Consider the following 25,978-nt stretch of genomic DNA (forward strand, 5'->3'; position numbering starts at 1 on the left):
GAGCGAGCCAATTTGTGTAGGGCACAGCATACAACCACAATGAGTGACATGTGTTCCAGAGGATATTGAAGAGATCCTCCAGACCAGTCCAGGCAACAGAACCTCATTTTCAGGAGGTTGATTGTTGCTTCAATTATGGCCCTCATGGAGGCATGGCTTCTGTTGGACCTCTCCTCCATGGGCATTGTTGGATACCTGATTGGTGTCATCAGCCCCTTTTCAGAGGATATCCTTTATGCCCCACCAGCCAGCCATCCAAACATGCAGGGGGTATGAAAAGCCTTGGAACTTGGGAGTGACAGAGAAGTAATGAATCATGGTAACTCCCAGGATACCATGCACAAACCTAGAGGATCTGCTGCTGATGATCACACGCTAATTGGATGTTAAGCGAAAGGAAGCCCTTACGATTCCAAAAGGCTGTCTTGCAGTTGCCTTGATGAGCACATGGTGCAATCAATAGCTCCCTGAATCCTTGGGAAGCCTGCAGTAGCTGCAAATCCTCTTGAAAACTCTGCCTGGCAATCCTTGTCTGTCTTAAAATGTATGACGGTGTTGATCCTTTTGGACAATGCGCTGTCACAAGGTTTATTCAGTTGTGTGCTGTGGATTGTGAAACCAATCACCAACAGAACCCTGGAAGGAACCTCAGGCATAAAAATTGAGGGTAACAATCACTTTTAGCTCCACTGGCATTGGGTACCCACCCACAGTTGGAATTTATCTCGGGTCCTATTATCTCACAGATTGATGTTACTGTCTTGAGAGGTGGATCCTTCTTCGGCACTGGATCTTGGTCATCTCAAGATAGCTGGATCTCACCCTGTACATTCTTCCAGTAGGGTATTGGTGCCTCCTCCTGCCCCTTCTCCCTTGCATACCTTCATCCCCTTCAGGTTGTGCTTCTTGGTTTTAAGGGCAGATTCTATGACAATGTCTGCAGCCAGCTGCCCCCCCCCCCCAACTTCTTGTCCTCTTCTCCTCACCTGAGGAAGTACCTTCAGCTGAAATGATAATGCCCATTTTTCACCTTATGCTTTGCAAAGTTCTACCTTTATTATGATGTGGTCAGTCTGTGAAAGCCTGTATAAGATTTAAGCCTCTTAACTTACATAAGAAATGAGCAGGATGCTTCACTGATGAAACAGGACTGTCTAAGCATTCAAATTACATGTATACTCCTACCTCATCGCTTTTCTATTCCTCCTGAGGCTTATATCCTGCCCTGGATGTAGAAAGTGTAAAATGTGCGAATCCCCTCTTGCATGTTTTTCTCATGCGCCAACCGTAAAAATGCAGCACATTGCCCTTTTAATTGCCTCAATTGGCCCTTTTGATTGATGCGGGCAGGCTGCCGACATGTGGGCATGATGACGTCAGGAAGGGTTGCTGACATCTTCATGCTCTATTTTACGTGACATCGGGAGTGCTGGGCACACTCACGGTTGATGTAAAATTCAGGCCTTGAAGTAGAAGAGGATGTAACTACTTAGAGGAGGAGCCACAGATGAAAAATGAGAAGCGCTTTCAATTCAACTTTCTGATGTGGAGGAGAAAATCCAGATTCTGTCTCCAATGCTTGCTGTTAAAGAAAGATGATGCTAAGTTAGAGAAAGAAACTGAGATTGACTCCACAACAAGGAGTTTTCAAATTCTGGTTTGGGAAGTGCATAATTGGATTGCTCTTTCAAAGAGCTAGCATTGGCACTGCTGGGGTGAATAGTCTCCTTCTGTGCTGTACCATTCTGTGCAATCTTCCACTACCTTGAGAATGGGCTGTACCAGAATGAAAAATTGTTTGAGTGCTAAATAGGAGTTCAGACAGTAGTTGATACTGTTTGCAAGACTGAAGTAGAGGGCCCCTCTTGCCTTAACCGTTTATTTCTTTCGCCTTCATGTACTTAGTTTTTCCTTAAACACATCCAAGCTTTTCACCTCAACACTCCATGTATGAAAGTCCCACATTCTAACAGCTCTCTAGATAAAGAAGAGTCTCTTGAACTCCTTATTGGATTTATTGGTGACTCATTTATTCATAACTGCAAGTGGAAACATACAGGAGAATTCTCTGCTCTTGACTGAATTGTGTCGTGGGATCTTTAACATCTACTTGAACCAATGGAGAATGGTTATATAACTCTCCCATAGAAATGGCAGAAGTTCTGCCACTTATTTCAACTCAGCTGTTAGTCAGATATTCAAGTTCAAGAGTTCCTTGGAATATCATTTGAAAGAATGCCATCCTACTAGAGATTAGGGGCTTCAGTTATGTGAAACTAGAGAAGCTGAGTTTGCTTTCCTTAGAGCGCAGAAGGTTAAACAGAGATTTCATCAAAGTGTTGAAATCATGAAGGGTTTGAAAGTGTAGATATGGAGAATCTAATTGCAAGAAAGTCAGTAACCAGAGAACACAGATATAAGATAATTGGCAAAAGAACCAGAGGGGAGATTAGAAGCTTTTTTTGGATACAGCAGTGATCTGGAATTCATGGCTTGAAAGGATGGTGGTATCAGATTCAATAGTAACTGTCAAAAGAGAATTGGATAAATACATAAAAAGGAAAATGTGCAGGCTATGGGGAAAGGGCAAGAATAATTAGATAGCAAAGAATTCAAAGGAATTCACCAAGGCTCCTTATACAGCACCTTCCAAACCCACGACCACTACCACCTAGAATGACAAGGGCAGCAGATAGATGGGAACACCACCACCTGGAAGTTCCCCTCCAAGTCACTTACCATCCTGACTTGGAAACATATCGCCGTTCCTTCACTGCTGCTGGATCAAAATCCTGGAACTCCCTTCCTAACAGCACTATGGGTGTACCTACACTACATGGACTGCAGCGGTTCAAGCAAGCAGCTCATCACCACCTTCTCAAGGGCAACTAGGGATGGGCAATAAATGCTGGTCCAGCCAGCGAAGCCAACATCCCATGAATGAATAAAAAAAGAGCTGGCAGAGGCATGATGGGGAGAATGAAATTTAGACAGACTGAGTGAGTGGGCAAGAACATGGTAGATGGAATATAATTTGGAAAAGTGTGAAGTTATCCACTTTGGTAGGAAAAACAGAAATGCCGAGTATCTCTTAAATAGGAAGAGATTGGGAAATATTGAAAAGAGACTTGGATGTTCTTGTTCTTAAGTTACTGAGAGTTAAAATGCAACAAGCAATTAGGAAGGCAAATAGTGTGTTCTTTATTGCAAGGGGATTTGAATATAGGAATAAGAAAGTCTTGCTGCAGTTGTTGAGACCACACCTGGAGTATCGTGTACAGTTTTGGTCTCTTTGTCTGAGGAAGGATATAGTGGCTATAGAGGGAGTGCAATGAAGGTTCACCAGGGACAGTGGGATTGTCCTATGAGGAAAGATTGAGGAGACTGGGCCTGTATTCTCTAGTTTTGAAGAATGAGAGGTGATCTCATTGAAGTGTACAAAATTCATACAGGGCTTGACAGGGTAGATGCATGAAGGATCTTTCCCCTGGTTGGTGCGGGGTCTAGAACCACAGACAAGGTCTCAGAATAAGAGGTAGGCCATTTAGGACCGAGATGAGGAGGATTTTTTCAGAGGTTGGTGAATCTTTGGAATTCTCTACCCCAGAGAGCTGTGGAGGCTCAGTTGTTGATACGTTCAAAGCAGAGGTTGATAGATTTCCAGATGTAGGATCCTTGATTTCCATCAAGGATGTAGGGATGGTGCGGGAAGATGGTGTTGGGGTAGAAGATCAGCCATGATCTAGTTAAATGGCAGAGCAGGCTCAAGGGGGCTGAAAGGCCTACACCTGCCCTTATGTTCCTAATGGCCTCCTCTTGAGCTATAACTTTCCTTAATTGTATTAAAAGTCTTCTGGGCCTGATATATTACGGTTATGTTAATGCTGATTGAGTTGATTCCACAGCCACAAAGCCTACAAAAGGAAGGGATGCACTCTGAAAGCGGTGAGAAAATCATATTTTGGTTCTATCAGTGGAATCAATATATCCACATTTGAGAAGTTTGTAATGGTCCCAAAACTTGGAGCAAAGGTCATGAATGCAGGGATTTGCCATAATACTGATTAGTAAAGGTTCAGAGGTTACTAGCCAAGGGCAGTATTTTGATAAGCAAAATGTCTAATCCTGTTAAATTAATTAACAAATTCAAAGGTTTCTGCCACTCATCCTTGCAAAAAACATTTAAATACCTCCAAAGGTCATGTTTCTGCCAGACATCTGAAACAACTGACCTTTATCTATTAAACAATGTCTAACACCATCATACTGCTCGTTAATAAAGTCAGGCAGTGTTCCCAAACAGAATACTAGGGATTTGTATGACTTTTACAGATGATGTTAAGAAGTGTTGGGGTTGCTATATTATGATGGATTTTTCCTTTTTCAAGAGAATAAGCGCAAATTTCAGATGATGGGACAGAAATTCCCGGACTGATGTATTCAATTCTCCTATTATTAGAGCACCTCTGTTACTAAATATTTAGCGGCACATTAGAAAATAATTTTGCATCCCATTGGATTGCTAATCTCACTGAGTGGTGGCATTCAATGGATCTGTATCACTGTTCTCAGTTCAAAGCTCTTCGATGTTTTTGGGCTTATCTTTACCCTGCTTCTCTCCTTGGAAGTTCATGACCGACTTGGAAGGGTGTCACAGCACATTGAAAGAGCGCCATGCTAAAAGTAAGAACAAAGCACCTATTTGAGAACAGGGAGATTAATTGGGAGGGAGGATAGTTTCCTGGCTGTCCCTTTGCCTATCTGTCCCCCAGTGACTCTTTGGTGCATCATGTTTAGGCAAGACAAGAGACAACTGTGTGGAAAAATTAAGAGTTTAAAAAAACTCGAACCTCATGCTGTACCTTTTACCACTGGACTGATAAGAACGATCAGCTTTATCTTTAATTGCCTTCATTGGTATAAAGTTCTATCAATGTTTTACTCCCCCTCAAATGCAATGGTTTTCAAGAAAAAGGCAACAAGAAGCAAAGTATGCCTGCTGAAAGTTGCTTGTCAAATTGTTATCTATTTTTTTTTGCAGTGGGGAATCAAGTACTGGAGCACAGGATTTCTAAGCTAATGGGTTGAGCATCCATTTTCCCCTGCATTTCCAGCAATTATTGGGCAAAAAGTAGAACTGTAGAGAGTTCAATCTTCTTTCAGACTAGGGCAATGGATTAAGTTTGATGTGCAATTGTTGGCAGTTACAGTGCATTTTTATAGCATCCTCTCATTAAGTTATATGAGGAGGTGCAGCTGCATGGAGAATCTTTTCCCCTTATAGATTTGTATACAAAGCCAATGACTTAAATCATCTAGAAACAGGCCACCATATATGTCATTCATGTATGACGTTCTGGCAAAAACAAAACATGCGAATTCACGCTTGTGAATTGCCACCTTGCCCCATACCCTGTCCCCACTACAAAACAAATGGTTGTCAAATACCAGATATACCCCTGTAAAAGGCAATCTCATAAAAATCGACCCATGACTTTTAGCATAAAATTCTGTAATTTTTTATATATAAATTAACTTTAGTTGCTCATGGTTCAAAGCCCATCCTGTTACCTGCTCCTCTCCCCAGGACCACTTCAAACGGTCACCGAAAAATGGCAGCAGGTAGCAGATGCTGTCCAGGAAAGACCTTGGGCAGAATCACCCCAGATTTGCACTAAGTGTGGTAGTGGGCAGGAAAAAGAACATTTTACCCGCCTGCCGCTTTTCACATTGTATCATGTCAATCCCGCCTCATTAATCATGCAATCCTGGGAAACGTGTTGTTTTGCTGGCGGACAGTATCAGATTCACCCGCCATGCCATCACCTCGCCGCTTCCTCACGCAGGGCGCCATATTTAAAGTACAGCCGCACGCACACCTCTCAATGCTTCTAGCCTAGGACTGCTGCACAGAAAAAAAGACTCCGAAAGGCAAGAAGACTGTAGCCTCCCTGATTCAGTGAAGTATGTCTAGAATGCCTTTTGGATGCCGGGTAGGCCCTCCGTGGTGTCCTCTACCCCTGCTCTGACCACAGGAGGGGCAGCAACAGCATTAATCTGGCTTGGGAGGTGGCGGCAGAGTTGGTCAGTGCCAGCACCCTGCAAAAGAGGACAGCTACTGAGTGCTGAAAGAGGATGAAAGATCTCCTCCATTCTGCTAGGTTAAGTCACTCTTCTCAACACACAAACTCAATAGCCCATCACATATCCACAGGGATCTCACTCACTGCCAGTTCATGGGACATCACCATTCCCTCTCTCTCTAACACCTTCATTGTCCTCATCCCGTCCATGGCACCACTGACCACCCACACATGCCAGGCATACTTCTTATCTGGCCTGGCAGGTGCCCTGCTTACACTCTCCATCTGTAATCATGCAGAGCAAGCTGGCACACAACAAAAGAGAGAGGTCACAGACTGATGAAGGAATGCCTGAAATGAAGGTCCTCATGGTCCTCCAGCTAGCCAATGATGAACTGGGCCGTTTGTGTGCTGACGGTGAGGTCGACAGTGCTCAACCAAGTGAGGATCCTGCAGTGCAACATGCATCAGACAACCATCCTGTGAATGATGTGTCCTGTTTCACAGGTCACTGCCATGAACTAATTATCTCCTCTTGCTTTCGCAGGTACATCTGGGAAACAGTTGAGGGAGTCCACGACCCAGGTCCTCGACTCAAACCCAGATGATACCTCAGAAGAGGAATCTGCTGAAACCCTCATTGAAGACCTATCACAACACTCACCTACACCCTCTACCAACACAGAGACACACACCTTGGTGCGATTAAGCTTTAGAATAGCCTCAGAATCACAATCCAGTGAGCACATCGCACTGTCTGATCCATAGCAGGATTCCAATAGCAGGCTGGGGCTCTCCAGGTCTTGGCCCTCCAAAGGATGCCTGTCAAGGTCATCACAGACAGGGCACAGCAGTCACCAGGTTGTCTCCATCTCCGCTGTGGATGTCGAGGCAGCACCAAGATATAGTGGCAAGGTTAGGAAGGTTAAGATGTAACTCTTTCGAGTAAAAACACGTTTCCATCTGTTTCAGATGAAGTTACATTGTTTTATAGTTTGCCATTGTGAGATTTGAACTCTTGATCTTGGGGTTACAAATCCAGTACCGTAACCACTTGGCTATTTAGGCCAAGCTCACAGTTAAGATGTAACTCTTTCGAGTACAAACCCGTTTCCATCTGTTTCAGATGAAGTTACATTGTTTCATAGTTTGCCATTGTGAGATTTGAACTCTTGATCTTGGGGTTACAAACCCAGTACCATAACCATTTGGCTATTTAGGCCAAGCAAAAGTTACAGCGCCCAACGTGGGGCTCGAACCCACGACCCTGAGATTAAGAGTCGTATGCTCTACCGACTGAGCTAACCAGGAATGTAAAGAGTGGGGAAGGTTGTAACTCTTTCGAGTACAAACCTGTTTCCATCTGTTTCAGATGAAGTTATATTGTTTCATAGTTTGCCATTGTGAGATTTGAACTCTTGATCTTGGGGTTACAAACCCAGTACCATAACCACTTGGCTATTTAGGCCAAGCTCACAGTTAAGATGTAACTCTTTCGAGTACAAACCCGTTTCCATCTGTTTCAGATGAAGTTACATTGTTTCATAGTTTGCCATTGTGAGATTTGAACTCTTGATCTTGGGGTTACAAGCGCAGTACCATAACCACTTGGCCATTTAGGCCGTTAAAATTAGTGTTGTAACTCTTTTGAGTACAAACCCGTTTCCATCTGTTTCAGATGAAGTTACATTGTTTCATAGTTTGCCATTGTGAGATTTGAACTCTTGATCTTGGGGTTACAAACCCAGTACCATAACCATTTGGCTATTTAGGCCAAGCAAAAGTTACAGCGCCCAACGTGGGGCTCGAACCCACGACCCTGAGATTAAGAGTCGTATGCTCTACCGACTGAGCTAACCAGGAATGTAAAGAGCGGGGAAGGTTGTAACTCTTTCGAGTACAAACCTGTTTCCATCTGTTTCAGATGAAGTTATATTGTTTCATAGTTTGCCATTGTGAGATTTGAACTCTTGATCTTGGGGTTACAAACCCCAGTACCATAACCACTTGGCTATTTAGGCCAAGCCCCAAGAAGATGTAACTCTTTCGAGTACAAACACGTTTCCATCTGTTTCAGATGAAGTTACATTGTTTCATAGTTTGCCATTGTGAGATTTGAACTCTTGATACTCTTTTGAGTAAACCTGTTTCCATCTGTTTCAGATAAAGTTACATTGTTTCATAGTTTGCCATTGTGAGATTTGAACTCTTGATCTTAGGGTTACAAACCCAGTACCATAACCACTTGGCTATTTAGGCCAAGCTCATGGTTAAGATGTAACTCTTTCGAGTACAAACCCGTTTCCATCTGTTTCAGATGAAGTTACATTGTTTCATTGTTTGCCATTGTGAGATTTGAACTCTTGATCTTGGGGTTACAAATCCAGTACCATAACCACTTGGCTATTTAGGCCAAGCCTAAAGAATATGTTTCCTGGGTATGCCATTAAACACCTACAGTGAAATAGTAACTCTTTTGAGTACAAACACGTTTCTATCTGTTTCAGATGAAGTTACATTATTTCCCATTGTGAGATCTGAACTCTTGATACTCTTTTGAGTAAACCTGTTTCCATCTGTTTCAGATAAAGTTACATTGTTTCATAGTTTGCCATTGTGAGATTTGAACTCTTGATCTTAGGGTTACAAACCCAGTACCATAACCACTTGGCTATTTAGGCCAAGCTCACGGTTAAGATGTAACTCTTTTGAGTACAAACCCGTTTCCATTTGCTTCAGATGAAGATACATTGTTTCATGGTTTGCCATTGTGAGATTTGAACTCTTGATCTTGGGGATACAAACCCACTACCATAACCACTTGGCTATTTAGGCCAAGAAATCCTTGAGTTGGAAACTCTGGGGCTGTATCGGATACTCGCTCAGGGTTCAGAATCATGGCTGTTTCCCATAAACAGACTCCATGTTACCTATGATCAGGAGATTTCCATTACCATCAAGTAATTTGACAGCATGATCTGTGGTCATTATTTTATTGTAAGTACTATTCAGTTTACTTTGAAATGTACTGTTTCAATAGAGTGTGTAACTCTTTCGAGTACAAACCCATTTCCATCTGTTTCAGATGATGTTTCCTAGTTTGCCATTGTGAGATTTGAACTCTTGATCTTGGGGTTACAAACCCAGTACCATAACCACTTGGCTATTTAGGCCAAGCTCACGATTAAGATGTAACTCTTTCGAGTACAAAACCGTTTCCATCTGTTTCAGATGAAGTTTCATAGTTTGCCATTGTGAGATTTGAACTCTTGATCTTGGGGTTACAAGCCCAGTACCATAACCACTTGGCTATTTAGGCCAAGCATTTTGCACAGCCTGGGCATGGGTGTTAATGACTTGTACATAATGTTCACTTTGTTAATAAACTCCCCAGAATGTCTCCTTGCCTATGGCTCTTTGTTCTGATAAGCAGTGTTCATGTTGCATTGATGTGCAGCCTTGGCCACTGCACAAGAATAAAGGCAGGTGTCTCAGTCCAGGGCTTCTTCTCTGTGCTTTGTGCAACCTTCCTAGTGCACCTTCACTATCAGTGGTCACATGCCTGCACCTTGCTGGGGCTTATCATTGCTGTCAGAATGGCCTGGGCTGCCAGCACAGAGTTCCGTCATTCTCTCTGTGTGCTCCCAGCACCTTTGAGGTACAACTGGCCCTCCATCTCATCAGCATCTGTGTCCAGTAGCAGAGTGGTCCTAAAGGGTTCAGCTCACAAAGAATACCATAGGATCAGGACTAGTTAAAGTTTCCCTGTTGCATTTCCATATGACCCTGTTCACAGAGCGCAAGCAAGATGCCATCAGCCAGACAGGAGCCAGACATTCACATAAGCTATGTGAGGATCTATGGGGTATCCCCACTGCATGTTGTCATCATCCTCCTGAACGTAGGGACTATGAGCATCTGCTGCATCTCCATGACAGCCACCTTATCACAGAAAGTATGTGCGCTGCCATCAGCCAGACAGGGCTCAAACGTTCACAGATGCAATGTGAGGATCTATGAGTCTCCTTACTGCATGTCATCATCATCCTCTATGAATCTAGATGCAGTGAGGGCTTCCCGAGCTTGCCTGCCTTGTCTGGCCAGTTCGATAGTCTCATCACCATCATCCTCGCCTGCGAGGACCTCCTCACCTTCATCCCCATCGACCTCATCGGAGCAGACATGACTCCCTCCCTCCTGACTCCGCAAAGCCTGTCCACCATCCACAAGGCACAAGTCAGGAATGTGATGGAATACTCCTCACTTGCCTGGATGAGTGCAGTTCCCACAACACTCAAGAGGCATGACACCGTTCAAGACAAAGCAGCCCGCTTGATTGGCACCACATCGACAAGCATTCACTTCTTCCACCACAGTCACACAGTAGCAGCAGTGTGTACCATCTACAAGATGCAATGCAGGAATTCACCAAGGCTCCTTAGACAGCACCTTCCAAACCCACAACCACTACCACCTGGAAGGACAAAGGCAGCAGAGAGATGGGAACACCACCACCTTAAAGTTCCCCTCCAAGTCACTCATCACCCTGACTTGGAAATATATCACCATTCCTTCACTGTTGCTGGGTTCAAATTTTGGAACTCCCTCCCTAACAGCACAGTGGGTGTACCTACATGGACTGCAGCAGTTCAAGAAGGCAGCTCACCATCACCTTCTCAAGGGCAACTAGGGATGGGCAATAAATGCTGGCCCATCCAGCAAAGCTCACATCCCATAAATGAATTTAAAAAATGCAGCTCCTCCATCTCCTCCTCAGCCAGCTCCTCTCCCCGTTGCAGCGTCAGGTTGTGAAGGGCACAGCATGCGACAACGATGCTTGACAGCCTGTGTGGACTGTATGCAGGGTTCCACCTGACCAGTCCAGGCACTGGAACCTCATTTCAATATTCTGATGGCTTGCTCCACCAAAGTGTGAGTTGCAGCATGAGCTTCATTATACCGTCTCTCTGCTGCACTCTGAGGCTGCTGCACAGGTGTCATCAGCCACACCCTCTGCAGGTAGCCCTTGTCCCTGAGGAGCCAACCCTGCAGCCTCTATGGACCCTGGAAGATGTCAGGGGTCTGAGACCTACAGAGAATATGGATGTCATGGACATTCCCTAGGAACCATACGCAGACCTGCAGGTTGCATTTGTGGTGGTCACACACTAGCTGAACATTCAGTGAGTGGAAGCCCTTGTGGTTGACATAGTTGACCACTTGTTGCCACGAAGACCTGAGCACCACATGAGTGCAGTTGATGGCATCCTGCACCTGTGGAAAACCTCAGATCTGGACAAATCCCAGCGCCCCTGCATTCTGGCTTTCCTGATCTTGGACGAAATGTGCAAAGTTGTGTGCCTTCGCAAAGATGGCATCCGTGACCTCGTGGGTGCATTTGTGGGTGAAGGCTTGCGATATCCCACAAAGTTCACCTGTGGTGCCCTGAAAGGAGCCATTGGTGTAAAAATTAAGCATGTGGTTACTTCCACGGCCTCTGGTAGTAGATGCCTTCCATGAAACCCGTGGCGCCAAATCCTGCAGCAGGTGGCAGATGTGACTGACCAATTCCCCAAACATGCGCAATCTTTGGCGACATTGGTTTGGGGTCATCTGCAGAAATGATAAGCGCCATCTATTATCCCTGGGTACAGCTTGGCGCCGATAGCAGTGGCTCGCTGTGGCTCTTCAGCAGCATGCATGGGAGCCCCAGCCGCCCCTTCTTCCTGAGAGCGCTGCTCCTCCCTCTGCCCAGCCAGGTATCTCCATCATTCTCTTCTCCACTCTCTGTAAACCATGAGGCATACAGATAGGTCACCAGGCTCCATGCTCCTGAGGTACTCCTCCTGCAGGATGAAAGAGAGAGATGCGTGGGTTACCATGGGTGTTCTAAGAACCTCTCTTGGTCAAGTCTGAAGGCCCCTTAACGCATCCCAGAGATTGCTAGCCACCACTTGGATGGCCAGAGTTTAGTGCGTTGCATGGCTGCCTGAAACCCCATCCTCTTCCACCCCACTCCACCTGACCGATTGGCGGCTGCTTTGCCCACTGGACTGCATGCTGTGCTCTCAGTTCAGGTACTGCAAGATTGCAGTTATCTTGAACCATGGGGGAGACTGGTCCAAAACTGAATTTTGACATTGCAAGGGGTTGTGAGAGTCTCCACTAGTGACTGCTCCATGACCAGTTTACGCAAGGAGATTGTACAATGTGCTCAGTCATCCAATTGTTCTAAAGTCCACTAAAGCGCCCATTAAGTTTGCAGCCTGTGCCCCAGGGGTGAAAAGCTCTGAATGGAGCATTTGGTGGCAATTACATGCTTCTGCGTTGTTTGAGAGGGCAGATAAGCTAGAGGCCCGACTCCAGGCATATCAATGTGACTGCGCCTGAACTGTCTCAGCTGCGGAGGTATGGTCACTTTATACAAGGTTTCCCTAATGCATGGCTGCTTCCCTCCCCCCAGCACGTGCTTGTGCACTATCAACCACCGCTGTGCAGCCCTTGCCCACCCCACCCACCCCCAAACACGGCTCAACCGCAGTGCAGCCCTTGCTCTCCCCCCACCCCCCCAACTCGGCTCAACCACAGTGTAGCCCTTGCCCGGTACCGCACTGTCAGCCAGCTGAGAAAATGCGACATGCATGTGCCCTCGCCTGACAAGACGATCTCCAACCACTCCCTTGGACTCTCACCCAGCCACAACCCTTTACCCCCTTCCAATTCCACTTCTCACTGTATTCACCACTGAGAGAAACTTGCTTCCAAGGCATTTATAGTTGGAGTTTCAACTCCCAATAACCTAGCCTTTTTGGCTTTGCATTTTCCAAGACACTTCTTCAGCTGTTGATCCGCTCAACCACTTGTGGTCACCTCTACCCTTGTTGCCCTTGTCCCTGGTAAAATGCTATTGTCTCCCATCTTAGCAATTTCCCCTGGTGTGGCCACCATCTTTGATCCCTCAACCTGAACCCATGCAATCTTAAATTAAAAGGTGCTTCACCGAGTTACTCAACCATTACCAGACTAGACTTGTATCCTCCTGACTATCAAAGAGTAAGAGGTGATCTAATTGGGCTCGTTTAGATGATTAAAGGATTTGATAGGGTAAACAGAAATAATTTCCTCAGGTGGAGGAGTCCAGAGTTATGCAGTTCAGGGGTGATGCCAGGAAGTACTTCTTCAAGGGTAGTGAAAATCTGGAAATCTCTGCTGAAAAAGCTGCTGAGACAGAAGGTCAATTGAAAATTTGAAAACTGAGATTGATAGGTTTTGGTTAGGCAATGGTATTAAGGGCTACAGAACCAAGATAGGTAGATGGAGTTAAGATACAGATCTGTCATAATCTAATTGAATGCCAGAACAAGTTTGAGAGGATGAATGGTTGCCTCCAGTCCCTATGTTCCAGATCTGTCTTTATCATATTAAACCACACCCTCCTCTGCTGAAATAGCTTACTGGTCCAGAATCAGCCTCTCTCTATCTCGGCAACGAATCCAATTCCAACCCTAAAGATCAGTCCTCCCCCTCCCAACATGGCATTTTCCTGACTCTTTGAGTTCTTTTGAATACTCCTTCCCCACCTCTGCCCCACATCAGTGGCCATGCCTTCAGCTGCCTTGGCCTTAAACTCTGGAATCCATCACTCCTCTGCCTCTCCCAATTTCCTCTCCTCCTTAAACCCTATCCCTTTGACCAAGTCTGTGTGGCTTGCTTCCATTTCTTGAGTCTGCCTTAGTGAGGTGCTTTGTGGCATTAAAGGCAATATATAAACAGAAGTTTTAGTGGCTGCGTTTGAAATAAAATGCAGACTATTTGGAAATGACTGCTTTAAAGTGTTACTGTCACATTTAAAAGGATGTATTTAGACGCTAACCATTTCATTTTCCCTAGATAATTTGGTTAACTTAGTTATACTCATTTCACTTTTTTGTGATTTAATATGCAGCTAAATGCGAAAACCAACTAGCTGGAGCTGTTTTGGTTTGGGTGTTGATTTTTGTTTTCTGTAATATTTATAGTTGAGCTACAGCAAGCATGGTTTTGACTAAGCTGTTTGTTTGATCTGTGCTTTCATCTCCGGGAGCTAAACCATTGGCAACAGGAGACTGATTTATACATTTAAGAAAAAAATCAGATCTTATTCTGAGAGAGCTCGACTGACTTGTGTTTCTCCTCTTAAATATTCCCAATAAACAGCTGCAGGCCCTTCCCATTGACACCGATTGTAAAACAGTTTTAATCAAACTCCATGATGTTGAAGGAGCAAACCACATCTTTGCTGCCTCAGAGCTGTCACTATAATCATGTTCAGGAGGATGCATAAGGGGGAAGGGAATTAGAAGGCAAAGAGGGAGACTCTCCTTTCAGCCAGGAGGCAGTAGCTTCAGTGCATGTCGAGCAGATTACACTTGAATATTTCATAAGGTAATACTTGAAATCTGTTTGAAGTGTGAGGCCTCTGCACCTGAGAATCAGTTGCTGATCTGCACAACACAGATGTGTGACATGTTTAACTGTGCAGGCCTGGAGTGTGCTCCCTCCTCCCCGTTACCATGGTAGCGCTGGACAAAAGGCCAAATGACATCTGGGGCCTGTGCATTTTTGTTAAAATAAGAAAGCTGAAGAATCATAAAGATTGCAGTGAACACCTGGAAAGGTTTACTGAGGTTGTACATAAATGTTGAGAAAAGAGGGTGAGCTATATACAATAGGGCCTAGTTTCAATACAACCCCAGATTTTGAGCACATTATTTACACACAGATTTTCACTGTGAATGCGCTAATTAAACAAACCCTTGACTGGAGTTGGCAAAGCCCAATTTACTGCAGTTAAATCTGGTACACACACTGTCAGTGTAAAACCTGAGGTTGCAAGGTGTGATTTTAACACGAACATGCTCTGACTGAAATGTTTTTAACAGGGTGGGAGTTGTTCAGGATGCAAGATGAGGCTTTGCAATGTGTCTGAATTTTAACGTTGGTTGGCAGTTAGCCTGTTTGCTCCTGTTAATTCGAAGTTTTTTTTTCCATGAAAAATTAAATTAACAGAATTTGAATTGAGCATTTTAAGCAGCACGACACAAGGTGATTTTGCACAAAAATGATTTCAATGAAAAGATAAATCGAATTAAATGACTTCAAATCAAGAAGGGTGTCGTGTGTCACTGGTGAAATTACAGAGATATTTTTCTGTCCTTTAAATTTATAACGTTTTGAATATGTGAGCAGCAGCAACTAAACTCTTGCAAGACAAACTCTAACTTTTGTATAAATAACCCCTGGTGGCACCGTGAAATACCTAAACACTTCTGAAATCAATTTGATGTCCCCACTGGGTTTGCCTTCACATGCTGTCAAGACAAATCACCTTTTCTTCATCCATGTACTGCCCCTCGGTGATGCAACATCATCTTTGGGCATTGGGTTAGCTTCTGCATGTATTCTGGCAATGCCCAGCTTTACTTTTCTGGCATTTCTTCCAACTGCCTCTCGAGTTCCCAACTCTGGTTGGAGGTATTCCTGCAGGTTTGACCATGGTCTAACTACATGGTGACATGATGGCTGATCAACTAACATCCAATCACTTGGGTCTTGACGTCCCTCCTCCATCCCCACCTCCCTTCTGTTTCTTCCCCCTTCCTTTTGTTTTTTTCCAATAAATTATATAGATTTTTCTTTTTCCCTCCTATTTCCATTATTTTAAAATATTTTTGAATCTTTTATGCTCCCCCCACCCCTACTAGAGCTATACCTTGAGTGCCCTACCATCCATTCTTAATTAGCACATTCGTTTAGATGTCACCAACTTTGACACCTATGTGTTCTTTTGTTCTGCCGTCTGTGACATCTTTTGATGATCTGCTTCTATCACTGCTTTTGCCTACAACCACACCACCCCCCTCCACTTCTCCCCCCCCACCACCACCTTAAACCAGCTTATATTTCAACCGTCCCTGGGATTCACCTAGTTCTGTCGAAGGGTCATGAGGACTCGAAACGTCAACTCTTTTCTTCTCCGCCGATGCTGCCAGACCTGCTGAGTTTTTCCAGGTAATTCTGTTTTTGTTTCCAATCACTTGTTGCCTGACCATGTAATATTCAATCACGTGACATGTAATCACCTGATATCTGCATATACTGTTGACTTGACCTGGTAAATTTTGGGTCCCCTGTAGCTGAGTATTTTTGCAAATGGTTTCACGCCAGCAGCTGTGAAAAATTCAGAGATCTAGAAATTAGGTTAAAGAACAGAAACTAAGGGTAGGGAAATCAAACATGGGGGAGATTCACCAAAGTGAAATCAGAGATTGAAAGTGATTCCACCAAAAACTAATAGTAACCGACTGAAATTTCACCCATAACCAATTGTAAAACTGGAAACACTCAAGATTTCCTCATACATGAGGGGGTAGAACATTTTTATGCAGAAGGTTGTGGGTGTCTAGAATTCGCTGCCCAAGTTGGTGGTAGAGGCAGAAACTCTAAACTCTTTTAAAAAGTACCTGGATCTGCACCTTAAGTGCTGCAGGGTTACAGGCTGGGTGCAAGAAGATGGGATTAGAAGGGCACCTGGGTGTCCTCGGGCTGGAATGGACAAGATGGGCCAAATGGTCTCCTTCTATGCTGTAACTTTTCTATGGTTCTTTAGTTAACAGCAATACTATTATTAAAATAAAAACAAAAAAATATGCTGGAAATACTCAGCAGGTCAGGCAGAATCCGTGGGCAGAGTCACTTCGAACTGAAACGTTAACTTTTTCTCTCCACAGATGCTGCCTGACCTGCTGAGTCATGCCAGCAGTTTTGGGTTTTTATTTGCGATTTCCAGCATCCTTAGTATTTTGCTTCAATGTTGGTGATATTATAACTCAGTGTGTACCTGGGCAGCAATAGCTGCAACACCCTGAAATCTTACCTGACGATCACGCCGAAACTACAGCCAAAAATTAGCCTGCAACCTCCAGGTGAGCTCAGCCTCCCAGTCCACACCCGCTGTTTAACAGGCCCCACCGTCTCGCCACCACCACCGGCTGTGATTTGGGCCTCCGGTTCCGTGCGGAGGTGACAAAGCCTTGGGCTGAAAGCCGCAGTCAAGTGTCGAATTGGTGCTCGCACTTCCGCACGTTTAAAAAAAGTCGAATAGCACCGGCTCACACGATGAAGGGCAGTCAGCTTGTTGTCCGGGGCGCACCGTCCTGAAGTTAGCAGCAACGTTTCTGAACCCCCCAGGGCTCGGTCTCGGTCGTGTTTTCATAGAATGATTTAAATTATAGGGGCGGTGACCCTCCATTTAACCCCTCAAACAGCCCACTCTCGCTCTCGGGATGGGGCCGAGTGAAAGTCTGGATAAGTCATGTGCATCTTCGCCCTCAGTGATTTACACAGGCCCGTCAGGACTTGTGAAATCCCTCAGCACCGAACCCCCCCTCCCTCAGCAACCCCCCGTCCCTTCCCCCCTCCTCTCCCCCCACCCCCCCGTCTCTCCCCCCCTCCTCCTCCCCCACCGTCTCTCCACTCCTCTCCCCCCCCGTCTCTCCACTCCTCTCCCCCCCCGTCTCTCCACTCCTCTTCCCCCCCGTCTCTCCACTCCTCTCCCCCCCCGTCTCTCCACTCCTCTCCCCCCCCGTCTCTCCACTCCTCTCCCCCCCCGTCTCTCCACTCCTCTCCCCCCCGTCTCTCCACTCCTCTTCCCCCCCGTCTCTCCACTCCTCTCCCCCCCCCCGTCTCTCCACTCCTCTTCCCCCCCACCCCCCCGTCTCTCCCCCCCTCCTCCTCCCCCACCGTCTCTCCACTCCTCTCCCCCCCCTCCTCTCCACTCCTCCTCCCCCTCCTCACCCCCCCCGTCTCTCCACTCCTCTCCCCCCCCCCGTCTCTCCACTCCTCTCCCCCCCCTCCTCTCCACTCCTCCTCCCCCTCCTCACCCCCCCCGTCTCTCCACTCCTCTCCCCCCCCCCGTCTCTCCACTCCTCTCCCCCCCCGTCTCTCCACTCCTCTTCCCCCCCGTCTCTCCACTCCTCTTCCCCCCCACCCCCCCGTCTCTCCACTCCTCTTCCCCCCCGTCTCTCCACTCCTCTCCCCCCCCCGTCTCTCCACTCCTCTTCCCCCCCACCCCCCCGTCTCTCCACTCCTCTTCCCCCCCACCCCCCCGTTTCTCCACTCCTCTCCCCCCCGTCTCTCCCCTCCTCTTCCCCCCCCACCCCCGTCTCTCCCCTCCTCTCTCCCCCCCCGTCTCTCCCCTCCTCTCTCCCCCCCCGTCTCTCCACTCCTCTCCCCCCCTCCTCTCCACTCCTCCTCCCCCTCCTCACCCCCCCGTCTCTCCCCTCCTCTTCCCCCCCCACCCCCGTCTCTCCCCTCCTCTTCCCCCCCCACCCCCGTCTCTCCCCTCCTCTTCCCCCCCCACCCCCGTCTCTCCCCTCCTCTTCCCCCCCCCACCCCCGTCTCTCCCCTCCTCTTCCCCCCCCCCCACCCCCGTCTCTCCCCTCCCCCCACCCCCGTCTCTCCCCTCCCCCCACCCCCGTCTCTCCCCTCCTCTTCCCCCCCCCCCCACCCCCGTCTCTCCCCTCCTCTCTCCCCCAACCCCCCGTCTCTCCCCTCCTCTCTCTCCCCCCCCCCCCACCACTGCTCTCCTCCTCCTCCCTCTCCCCCTCCCTCGAAGCGCCGAAAGCCGACGCGTTGTCTCCTGATTGAGGTTAAAAATGATCTGGAGTCGGGCTTTTGAAACGCCGCGTCGCCGTTCGGATTCGGCTGCAAAAAAAAAAAGCAATGACCGGCACGACGATCATGTCATAATCCGCGGCGCGTCTGTTTGTTTTGGTGGGAAGCTCGTCGAAAAAGGACAACACCTTCTCGCCAGAGGCCATCGCTCCCGCTCCGGCGGCGCGGGCGGGAAAACGGCCAACGGCGGGCTGGTGAGCGCGGTGCGCAGGCGCGTGCGCGGCTGCGTCGGTCTACGTTGCACGTCATCACGCTGCACCCGCCCGGTTGTTTTGCCAATTAGAGAATAGAATCACCGATTTATCCTTTCACCATCTCCCGCGTTTTTACTGCCTGATCGGGTGGTTGATGGAGAATACGGTAAGACTCCCGGCCATTCCGGGAGGGCTGGCAAACCCCAACTGCCCCATCTGCACCACGACAGCCATCTGCCCAGTCTCGAGCCCTCGGGCAGCTTCTCACGGTTTTAACGTTGGGAAGATTGAAGCCATCATTGCCCTTTGACACTGAGTCCATCCCTCCTCTTCCCTTTGACACTGAGTCCATCCCTCCTCTTCCCTTTGACACTGAATCCATCCCCCCTCTTCCCTTTGACACTGAATCCACCCCCCCTCTTCCCTTTGACACTGAGTCCATCCCTCCTCTTCCCTTTGAGACTGAATCCATCCCCCCTCTTCCCTTTGACACTGAGTCCATCCCTCCTCTTCCCTTTGACACTGAATCCATCCCCCCTCTTCCCTTTGAGACTGAATTGATCCCCCCTCTTCCCTTTGACACTGAATCCACCCCCCCTCTTCCCTTTGACACTGAATCCATCCCCCCTCTTCCCTTTGAGACTGAATCCATCCCCCCTCTTCCCTTTGACACTGAGTCCATCCCTCCTCTTCCCTTTGACACTGGATCCATCCCCCCTCTTCCCTTTGACACTGAGTCCATCCCTCCTCTTCCCTTTGACACTGGATCCATCCCCCCTCTTCCCTTTGAAACTGAATCCATCCCCCCTCTTCCCTTTGACACTGGATCCATCCCCCCTCTTCCCTTTGAGACTGAATCCATCCCCCCTCTTCCCTTTGACACTGAATCCATCCCCCCTCTTCCCTTTGAAACTGAATCCATCCCCCCTCTTCCCTTTGACACTGGATCCATCCCCCCTCTTCCCTTTGAGACTGAATCCATCCCCCCTCTTCCCTTTGACACTGAGTCCATCCCTCCTCTTCCCTTTGACACTGGATCCATCCCCCCTCTTCCCTTTGATACTGGATCCATCCCCCCTCTTCCCTTTGAGACTGAATCCATCCCCCCTCTTCCCTTTGACACTGAATCCATCTCCCCTCTTCCCTTTGAAACTGAATCCATCCCCCCTCTTCCCTTTGACACTGGATCCATCCCCCCTCTTCCCTTTGACACTGAATCCACCCCCTCTTCCCTTTGAAACTGAATCCATCCCCCCTCTTCCCTTTGACACTGAATCCATCCCCCCTCTTCCCTTTGACACTGAGTCCACCCCCCTCTTCCCTTTGCTACTGAATCCATCCCCCCTCTTCACTTTGACACTGAATCCACCCCCTCTTCCCTTTGACACTGAATCCATCCCCCCTCTTCCCTTTGACACTGAATCCACCCCCACTCTTCCCTTTGACACTGAGTCCACCCCCCTCTTCCCTTTGCTACTGAATCCATCCCCCCTCTTCCCTTTGACACTGAATCCATCCTCCTCTTCTCTTTGCTACTGAATCCATCCCCCCTCTTCCCTTTGACACTGAATCCACCCCCTCTTCCCTTTGACACTGAATCCACCCCCTCTTCCCTTTGACACTGAATCCACCCCCTTCTTCCCTTTGACACTGGATCCATCCCCCTCTTCCCTTTGACACTGAATCCACCCCCTCTTCCCTTTGACACTGGATCCATCCCCCTCTTTCCTTTGACACTGGATCCATCCCCCTCTTCCCTTTGACACCGAGTCCATCCCCCTCTTCCCTTTGACACTGGATCCATCCCCCTCTTCCCTTTGACACTGAGTCCACCCCCCTCTTCCCTTTGACACTGAGTCCACCCCCCTCTTCCCTTTGACTCTGGATCCATCCCCCTCTTCCCTTTGACACTGAGTCCACCCCCCTCTTCCCTTTGACAGTGGATCCACCCCACCTTCCTTTGACATTGACTCCATCCCCCTCTACCCTTTGACAGTGAATCCACCTTCCGTCTTCCCTTTGATATTGGATCCATCCCCCTCTTCCATTTGACACTGAATCCACCCCCCTTCCCTTTGACACTGAATCCATCCCTCCTCCCCTTTTATACTGTATCCATCCCTCTTTTTGATACTGGATCCCTCCCTCCATTCACCCCCCCCCCACCTCTTGACACTGGATCCATCCCCCTTCTTCCCTTTGACATTGAATGCATCCCCCCTCTTCCCTTTGACACTGAATCCATCCCCCCTCTTCCCACTGTTTGTGCTCAGTCTGGACAAGACCATGCATGACCTTGGTGACATCATTCACCCCTGAATTGAGCTTCAGGACCCACATCCCCATCATCACCAAAACCCATGTTTCCTGCGTCTGACTCTGTTCTCTTTCTGTTTATCCAAGACTTTGTCTGCTCCACCTGATGGACAGAAAACCAGTCAGGGAAGACTGCACATCACTAATGGGGCATTCCTGGGTTTCTTTGGTGTGTTTGAGGCAATTATTAGCACCTTAGGGCAAAAGAGAAAATTCTGTTATTCTACTCTATTGCTCAAACCCTATTGCTAAAATAAATTCCATCTCTTTTAGATGTGATGATATTAGCTACCTCGATTATCCCTGTTATAACATTACCAGACAGACAGTTTTTCAGGCAAGAAAGTTGCTTTTGAGCTTTTTTCTCCTCTCTGGTATTCTGAGCAGATGCTTTGGGTTGATACAGAATAATTGGTTCAATTGTAGTAGTTCTTGTGCAGTTGGTGTCAGTTCATCTGCGACTCAGCTGTTAACTTGCTGTTAGCAACCTCAGTGGTGCTAACAATCTGATCGAACTCAATCACATCTGGACCATTGCATGGAGCTATATCTTCCCTATTAAGTAAGGACACAGAGTTTGTGAGGGGATATACACAGGCTAAGTGAGTGGGCAATAAGATGACAAGATGATTTATAATGTGGAGAAATGGGAGGTAATTTACTTTGGTTAAAAAAAAATTCATCCCTCATCCAAAATTGGCTTGTTATCAACAATATGAACAATGTCACCTTTGATATCAGCCGGGCCATTGGTGATGATGAAAGGAACAGTACAGAGAGAACATGGGGGTTGTGATAAAGATGTTGACACCTGCTTAGCATAATCTTGTTGTCTGCCATGTTGCCATATCAGTGCAGCCACACATCTAGAATCTGGGAAGTTTTTGGATCCAAGTTCTTGTTGACGGCACAAAAAATGTGGCTACAGCACCTGCCAGACAACACTGGGAATAAATACGAGCTCACTTTCAATGCAGTGGCCAATATTTCAGCTGGGTATTTATCTAGACTCAGCTTTACCCATGGAAATTGTTATGACCAAGTGAGGAGGAGTGAACTGGCTCCTCTCTGTTCAGCCTCCTCGGTTGATCACATCAAAGGCTTTTTAAAAATATTTCTTTTCCCTGTCGATGCCTTTTTCAAATTTTACTATCTATGCAGTGGACAATAAGGAGCCAATTGCAAGGTTTTCTTAAGTCAAAGAAAAAGTAAGTTTATTAACTACTAAACCCAAGGAGAAAATAATAAAAGAAGTGATGTTACACACTCAGAAGTAAGCAAAGTTAGAGTCCAAATAAAAGTTAAATGAGTACTGTTAGAAGTCCTTTGCTTGTCTTTGAGGCATAGATTGTTAAACATTGTGACTGTTTTAAGTTAGCTGGTTCCTTTAGAATCCCGGTGTTGGATTGAAGTCCATGTAGTTGCTCTTGCTGGAGACAATTTCCTTTTTTAAGCCGTAAGCTATCTTTTCCATAAATCGAAGAGTTTCCCCTGAGGTTCTTTACGATGGAAATACACTACCACTGTGAATGATTTTTAGGCTGTTGAGGGATAGGGCTTTGATTAACTTAAGAGAGAGAGAGAGATTTCTTACTGCTCCATTAGCAATTCTTCCTAGACTTCTCTGATGACTTTTTCTCTCTGACTCTGATTTGGAAAATTCGGTTCCTGCTATAGATGTTTATTCTAAAGGGATTCATTTCCATGTCTGTGGTAGTCATTGTTGTAGAGCAAGTAGTCACATTTTGATGTTTCACCTCAGAAACATTTTACACATTTCAAGGCAGTAGAAACCAACGGGAGGTGGGATTGTTTCATCTTCCACAGGGGTTTTGAGTGTCTGTTGGGTATATATCCTGGCTAGCTAACAGTTCTCCATTGTCTTGACAGAATTACAATTGATTACAGTCCAGCACTTTGCATTTTTAATGCCTTCCTTTCAATAGTCCCCTTTTTGAAGTGGACCTTTACATTCCCTGAGGTGTCAAATTCTATGCAACATAGCAGGGCAGGCCTGAAGTGCAATCCATATATGATCTTTCCAGAAAGGTGGTCAACCTACAACATCAGATATCAGGTGACTTGTGGTAGACATCTTTGGTCAGTGTTTTTTTTCTTGTATTTTCTAAAAAATGTCTTCTTTAAACAGTTCAATCTATTTTTGGTTAGCTGGTGAAGTTATAGGTAGATCTCACTCAGTCAAAATTTCCCATCATCGTGACAAAATATAGTTCCCATCACTTATACCATTCGTGCTAATTATGGGAAGCAATTATAGTTGGCAAGTAGTGCTTTAACCATTGTCAGTAGCATAGGGTTCACTCACACAATGTAAATTGTTAAGCGTGCTGGCTATTTTGGGCAGAGCCTGTGTCTGTTTGAAAGGTGGTTAACAGTCCCAGTTCACTCTGTGCCTGGTCACTGAACCTAGTTTAGGGTTGAAGATTCTGCACAACTGAGAATTCAATCAGCCGTGTGTTTCCTTCTTTCTCGGTATCTCTAAAACAAACTTAACCGATCCACTGTTTGGATCGTGCAACAAGGCTGGATCAGCTCTGTGACAGACAGACCCAGATTCTGTCACTGAATCGCCAAGTCACAGGGACTGCTGTTAAATTCACCCCTGGGATTCTCTCACGTACAGTGAGGAGGCTTCATGAATGGATGGGGCTATTCTTAGTAATGCAGTACTTTTGACTAATCTATTATTCTTTGACCATAAGTCAAAGAGTCTTAGAGCTTGCTAATCGTATTAACACAAATGCAACCACTGTAAACCGTGGGGGACTGCACAACACTAAAAAGGGAAAGAAGAATTCAGATACAAAATATATAATAAATGCTGTGAGCATTTTATTTGTCAGCCCTGCATGTTATCTTGTAAACCCTGCTATGCTACAATCAGTAATGCATTTCAGAAATGGTGTGTGATCGACACCCTGTAGAAGATAGCACTTTTAAGCTGTTTAAGTACGTTTGAGAAAAAAACACAAGTACAAAAATAAAACCCTACGTACCTGTTCAGTTCACATGATTGAGCAGTCATTCCTTCTGCTGCCTCTGTTGTTGCCTCTGCCAGGGTTTATTCCCCTACCTCTGCACATTAATTTCTGTCATATCCAGTACAGTGGTGGATCTGGGAGATGCAGTGATATTTATCGTCCTTTTTGGAGTTTTAAGTTAACACAGCTATTAGGCTGTGTGAAAAACCAGTGCTAATTACTGGCCTTCAGGAAAGGAAGCCAGTCAACCCTTGTCTGGTCTGATCTCCACTCCACTCTGAAGGAACCTAGTAAGACACTTAGTTGCTCAGGACAAGCGGGGACAGGGGAATGGGCAGTAAATATGGTTTTGCCTTTGGCGCCCACATTCCAAGAAAAATCATTTAACAAAGGTATTCAATAGCTTGTCAACTAAAAGATTCAAAAGATTATTTTTTAAGAGAGTAAAAAAATGTGTTGAGCTCCGAAACGAAATTCAAACTTCAGCACCATTTTGGGCCGTCACCACTTGGTAAGATATTGTACCCTTGTTTTGCCAGTCAGAAGCAAAACAAGATTACAGTGTTTGGCTCCCCTCTGGTGGGTTCGTGGGCGACACTGATCAGAAACACAATCAGTAAAACGACGTTGCAGTTTCCAGCGACTGAATGGGAGTTGAAAGGAAAATGAGCTTCCGCCCCAAAAAGATAGGGAAAATGGCAAGGGAGCAATTCCAAAGCGGGGGGGGGGGGGGAGTAATTCCGTGGCTGAGGGTGCAATTCCATAGTAGGGGAGGTAATTCCATAGCAGAGGAAGTATTTCCCCGACGGGGGGAGTAATTCCATAGCAGCGGGAGCAATTCCCTGGCAGGGGGAGTAATTCTGTAGTTGGAGGAGTAATCCTGTAGTGAGGGGAATAATTCTGTAGCGGGGAAATAATTCTGTAATGGGGTAGTAATTCTGTAGCTGGGGGATTAATTCTGTGGCTGGAGGGAGTAATTCTGTAGTGGGGAAACAATCCTGTAGTGGGTAAGTAATTCTGTAGTAGGGAGAGTAATTCCCTTGGCGGGTGCGGGTGGGAGTGGGGGGGTGGTGGGGGGTGGGGAGTAATTCTGTAGCTGGGGGACTAACTCTGTATTGGGGGAGTAATTCTGTGGTAGGGGAGTATTTCCCTGGCAGGGTAAGTAATTCTGTAGCATGGAGAGTAATTCTGGGGTGGGAGGAGTAATTTTGTGGTGGGGAGAATAATTCTGTGGCTGGGGGAGTAATTCTACTGGTGAGGAGACTAATTCCCCTGGCAGGGAGCGTATTTCTGTGGTGTGAGTTGTAATTCCATAGCTGGGGAGTAATTGTGTATCATTTCTAATAATCATCTTTGCACCTTCGCCAAGGTCTCTATATCCTGTTTGCAATATGGCAACCAGAATTGTTCACAGTATAGCAAGTGTGGTCTAACTAAGGTTCTATATACCGTTTACGTAATTTATTTGCTTTTCCAATCTATTCCTCTGGAAATGAACCCCAGTGCTTTGTTTACTTTTTTTATGGCCTGTTAACCTGTGTCACTACTTTTAGGCCTGAATCTTATGTTCGTTGGGTGTGATCGGCAGGCCCAGGAGCTAACGTGAAATGCGCTTCTGCCTGCGATCGGCCAGCCAGCGAGAAAAGCACCCAAAGAAAGGCTTAGCACT

At 46.5% G+C, this 25,978-nt stretch overlaps 1 protein-coding gene and 2 non-coding genes across 5 annotated transcripts in view; 1 reads left to right on the forward strand and 2 right to left on the reverse strand.

The window, feature by feature from the left end:
* The window catches only part of garnl3 (GTPase activating Rap/RanGAP domain like 3), a 489,806-nt gene that overhangs the window by 238,273 nt on the left and 225,555 nt on the right, over positions 1-25,978 (forward strand). The window lies entirely within an intron of this gene.
* Positions 7,322-7,394, reverse strand: trnak-cuu. Its single transcript has one exon. It is a non-coding gene; the product is annotated as a tRNA-Lys (tRNA).
* Positions 7,874-7,946, reverse strand: trnak-cuu. The gene has a single exon. It is a non-coding gene; the product is annotated as a tRNA-Lys (tRNA).

Source organism: Carcharodon carcharias, chromosome 8 (genome assembly GCF_017639515.1).
Source record: "Carcharodon carcharias isolate sCarCar2 chromosome 8, sCarCar2.pri, whole genome shotgun sequence".
Classification (NCBI taxonomy): domain Eukaryota; kingdom Metazoa; phylum Chordata; class Chondrichthyes; order Lamniformes; family Lamnidae; genus Carcharodon; species Carcharodon carcharias.